Here is a 5,617-nt window from a genome sequence, read left to right as displayed (position 1 = left end):
AGAAGAATGTGCCATCAGGATAGAAACAACCTACACAGATGATACAACTTTGCTTGCTGAAAATGAGAGGGACCTAAAGCCCTTCTTGGAGACGATAAAAGACTACAACCTTCCATACGGATTTCATCTCAACATCCAGAAGACAAAAGTCCTGAACACTGAGCCAGTGGGCAATATCATGATAGACGGAGAAATGATCTAAACTATTAATTATTTTATATTACTTGGATCTATAATCAACATCCTTGGTACCAGCAGTCAGGAGACATATTGCTCTGGGAAAGTCTACTGTCAGGGACCTCTTCAAAATACTGAAGAGCAGTGATGTAAGTTTTAGGACTAAGGTGTTCCTGATTCAGGTCATAGCCTTCTGAATTATGTGCTATACATCTGCAAGCTGGATTATGAATGATGCAGAAGATCTTATGTCTTTAGTTGTGCTATTGGAGAAAAGTAATGAATATTTCATGAACTGCAAAAAAAACAGGTATGTCTTGGAAAAGGTGCAGCCAAAATTTACCTTGGAGGCAAGGATGAAAAAGTTTCATCTCTCTCTCCCATTTTGGACATGTTACTAGGAAAGGTTATTCACTGGAAAAGGATATTATGCCTGGAAAGGTGCAGGGTCAGCAAAAGGAAAAAAGCCCCACCGAGATGGGTTGACATGATGATTGGAGCAATGGGCTTAAGTGTGTCAGAAACAGTGAAAATAGCACCTTACAACAACGGCACATACTAAGTTATCACTTTTTAAAAACCTTTTATAAAAGGTAACTGAAATGTTGTTATTTGTTGTTATATGCTTTCAAGTTGCTGGCAACTCATAGTCAGCCTATGTACAAAAACTCTGAACCCTGGTCTATCCTGAGCCAATCTTATTGTCTACCCACCCTACCACCCATTTCCCAAGTCACTGAGTCAATCCATCTCATCGAGGGTCTTCATCTTTTGCCCTGTCCCTCCATCCTCCAATGCATGTTGTCCCTCTCCAAGGACTGGTCTCTTCTTACAACATATCCAAAGTATGTCAGATGGAACTTCAGAATCCTTGTCTTCAGGGAGCAGCCTGGTTTCACCCTCTGGAGGAAGAACATGTTTGTTCTCCTAGAAGTCCATGATATAGTCAATAAATACTCTTCTTCAGCACCACAGCTCAAAGGCATGAATTCTTCTGCATCATTCATCATCCAGTTCGCAGACATATAGTAAGTAATTGCAAAGACCATGGCCTAAGAGACTGTGCACCTTGGTCCCTAGACTGACATTGTTGCTCTTCAGTACTGTGGAAAGGTCCCTGACAGCAGACTTTCTCAGTACAATTGGTCTTTTTATTTCCTGGCTGCTGGTACCAAGAGTGTTGATTGTGGAGCCAAGAAAACTAGAGCTGTTAGCAACCTCAATGTCTTCACCATCTATCATGATGCTACCAATCGACCCAGTGGTGAGAATCTTTGTTTTCTTGATGTTGAGCTTCAATCATGTCTAAGGCTGCAGCCCTTGATCTTTGGCAGCAAGCACTTCATTTCCTCCTCAGTTTCAGCAAGCAAGATTGTGTGTTCTAAATCCTAAACTGGATTCTTTATATTATCTCATTGCAACACCAACAACATTCTAGCATGAGCTAATACAGTCAAGTAAGTCAAACTAAAATTCACTGCTATAGAGTCAGCCCTGACCCTTCAGCTTATTTTCTGAGGCTGTTAATCACACAGAGGAGATTGCCCATTTTTCTCCTGTGGAAATTCTGATAGATATAAACCAACAGAAAGGTGCCACCTTTGGATTAGCAGTCCAACTCTCCACAGACCAGATCACCAGGCCTCCCACTGTTCTTGTTGTTATTGTCGTGTGCTAATGCCTCAGAATGAACCCATAGCTGACCGACCCTCCAGTGAGTTTTCAGAGGCAAAAAAACACACAAGAGAAGATTGCTCATCTTTCTCCAGCAGAGTAGCTTGCAGACTCCAAACACAACAAGTTGGCAGCCCAGGGTGATGAGGGGCAACTTCAGGTTAAAAAGGGTGAGCAAAGAGAGCAACTACCTCTGCTGAGATGCAGCAATGAGGAAGGTCCTGATCCTCTGGGAGCTCCCAGATTACTGCAGGAGACAGACGGCTGGGGAATAATACTTCAGGAGGCACATTACAAATATTTCCACAGTTTCTCTCATTTTTACTGATGGACTGTTGTTGTTCAGTATCTAGAGTCAGAACCAACTAATAGCTGACCTCAGTGTCTTTTCAGAGGCATCAAATCACACAGGAGGAGACTGTGCATCTTTCTCCTGCAGAGAAGCTGGTGGATGCAAATCACATAGCTTTAGGTCTCCTGGTTGTTGCTGTTCTGTGCCATCAAGTCACCTGCAACTCAAAGCAACCCTACATACAATAGTTCTGAACCCTGCTCTATTCTGAGCCAAATTCACCACCTCTGACCTACCTAGCCCCATTACCCGAGTCACTGAGTCAATCCACCTCATCCAAGGTCTTCCTGCTCTGTCATTCCACCCTTCTAAACATGATGTCCTTCCCCAAGGACTAGTCCCTCCTGACCGTGAGCCCTATGTACATGAGATGGAGCTTCAAAATCCTTGCCTCCAAAGAAGTTTAGTTTCACCCTCTCCAAGAGAGGCTTGTCTGTTCTCTTGGAAGGCAATGGTTTGTTGAAGACTCTCCTCAGACTCTACAACTCAAAGGCATTGATTCTTCTTCTGTCACCCTTTGTCATTGTCCAACTTTCTGATGCAAGATATTGTGAAGACCATGACCTGAATTAAGTGCACCTTAGTATTTAGTGTGACAGTACAGCTTTTTAGAGCTTTGAAGAGGTCTCTGAGACTATATTTCCCTAATGCAATTTGTCTTTTGAGTTCCTGACTACTAACTAGTGCCAAGAGTGTTGATTGTGGAGCTAAGCAAGCTGAAATTGTTAATAACTTCAACTTCTTCTCTATCATGGTACTGCCAATTGGCCCAGAGGTTCGAATCTTTGTCTTCTTGAGGTTAAGGTTCAATCCATAACGAAGAATACAATCCTTGACCTTCTCCAGCAAATGCTTCAGGATCTACTCAGTTTTGGCAAGCAAAGTTGTATGACCTACATACTACAGGCTGTTAGTGAGTCTTCCTCCAATCCTGATACCACATTCCTCCTCATAAAGCCCAACCTCCCAAATGATCTGTTCCACATACACATTGAAAAGATATGGAGACAGGATGCATCCCTGATGTATTCCTTTCCTGATTTTGAGCCAGGCAGTGTTTTCTTGCTCTGTTCTGACCACTGCCTCCTCCTGGTCCAAGTGTAGGTTTTACGTGAGCACAAATAAATGTTCTGGGATTCCCATTCTACTTACGTTTAGCCACAATTTGTTACAATCTACACAGTCAAATGCTTCTGCATAGGCCATGAAACACAGATTGACATTCTTCTGATACTCTTTGCTTTCAGCCAAGATCTAGCTGTCAATGGTGATAACGTCCCTAGTGCCACAGTCTCTTCTAAACCCTGCTTGTATTTCTGATAGTTCTCTGTCAATGTTCTAGTCATTTTTAGATACTCATGAGCAGGATTTTGCTTGGATCTGATATTGGTGATAATGTTCAATAATTTCCACACGCTGTCAGGTCACCTTTTTTTTTTTAAATGGGAATAAATATGGACCACTTCCAGTCATTTGACCAGGTAGTTGTCCTCCATATTTCTTGGCACAACCTGTCCCCTTGGGGATACTGAATAAGACATCAATGGAAAGGTGACTTTGGTGTGAGTGCTAAAGAAGGAGAGCAGTTCACCGGGGAATGAACAGAGAAATACCATTAAAGCTAGCAAGAAGAGCAGGCGAGATAGCATAGTCCCAAGGAAAGCCAGGATATGCATGTTCAAAGAATTAGAATAAAGTTAGCATTACTAAGAATAGAGGTGCCTGAGATGGAGTGAGACAGAGATAGCTAAAGCAAGACCTGAAAATAGATTCTGTCCCAAAACAAGTACTCTAGAACTACTCCACTTTAAAAATTCGTATACATAGTGTTATACAATCTTTCATTCCAGTGTGCCTCATATAATCATTTGTGTACATGGTTTTTATATAAATTTACATAATTAATCAGCATTGCTCTAAGCCTACCATTGCACTGTCTTTTAAAGTCCCAATTAAATCTTTCCTATTCTTTCACCCTCTCCCTAATCTACCTGCTTGCTGCTATCCTAGCAATTTCTAATCTTCCCCTTTTTTTACCTCTTCCCCCTTTTCCTTTCCTATTTTGAGCATTTATACGTGTATTATTAGTTATCTTTCTAATTTTGCAGTAATGGGCTTATGCAGTATTTGTCCTTATAAAACTGAGATAGTTCACTCTATAATACTGTCTAGATTTTCTCATGTTATATATGATTTTACAAAATCACTACTTGTCATAGCAATCTTTTAAACCACAGATGTGAAGCCTTTCCTATCCTGTGAGGTAATTAATATTGTCTTAATCTTACAAATAACTGAGTCACAAAAAGGTCAATTGCCTTGTCCAGGGCTGAAAGCCTACTGAATGGTGAGTCCAGGAGAGACTATAAGAGAGAGAATCTTAAAAGGATGGAAATTTAGAATGTACAAATATTAATATTTGGAAGGAGAAGACCTTTGAAAGAAGACTTTCAGATGAAAGTTATCTAATTAGGAAGAGAACTGAGAGTGTAATTACTGTTGTTGTTATGTGCCATCAAGTTGCAACCAACCCATAGCTGTCTAGCAGGTTTTCAGAGGTAGTAAATCACGCCAGAAGAGATTGTCCAAACTTCTCCCGTGAACCGGCTGGTGGATTCACATTGCGTGCTTTTTGGATTGTAGAGCACCTTCTTACCACTAGGTCAAGAGGCAAATGAAATTAACAGAGGCATCACAGCTGTCTATTACTACCCAACCACTCAAGAAGGCCATGCAAATGAGCAAAGGAACAATCACAAAGAGGCAAGTGTGAACAGTCTCAGTTCTTTGCTTCTAAGGAAGTGAAACTACTTCGTTAGAGAATATAAAAAATACAGGAAAATAGTTATTCCTCTTCAATTATTATCTACAGTTAAAGTGAAAAAGGCTCCACTTCCTTAAAAGAAACTAGGTCCGGGTGGGTAGGGAGAGGCGAAATGGGGGAGGTGTGGGAAGATGAGGACCCATACAGACCAGACAATAGCACTAAGTAAACAAGACTCGGGTCAGCCGAGCTGGGAGGAAGGAGCCTAGGAGGAAATCGTGGGCGAGTCTCTGAGTCTCTGCTTTGCCGAGCCTGCTGCTCTCCCATCCTCCACTGTGGTTTGGTGACTCTCATGAAAGCGTGTGGGGGTGGCCGTCCAGGTGGCCCTTCAGCTGCACCGGGGACTTGCTTCATCCTCTGTCTGCTCCCTGGTGCCCGCCTAACCCTGACTGGGTTTACTACCTGCTAAGAGGCACGTGATTAGGAGCGTGAGATGTTTTGTGTTGTAGGGTAGAGAGGTGCTCCGATAGTTATGGCCTCTAACGGAGAGCTGCAATCAGGAGCTGAATAAAATGGGCATGGTGCTTGTGATAGGGTGGTATTAATAAGTTTAGAATTCTCTCTCTCTCTCTCTCTCTCTCTCTCTCTCT

Source organism: Elephantulus edwardii, unplaced genomic scaffold, assembly GCF_000299155.1.
Source record: "Elephantulus edwardii isolate Elephantulus edwardi_28Jun2011 unplaced genomic scaffold, EleEdw1.0 scaffold00002, whole genome shotgun sequence".
NCBI lineage: Eukaryota > Metazoa > Chordata > Mammalia > Macroscelidea > Macroscelididae > Elephantulus > Elephantulus edwardii.
The sequence above is the reverse complement of the archived record's forward strand: the minus strand, read 5'-3'. Positions refer to the sequence as shown.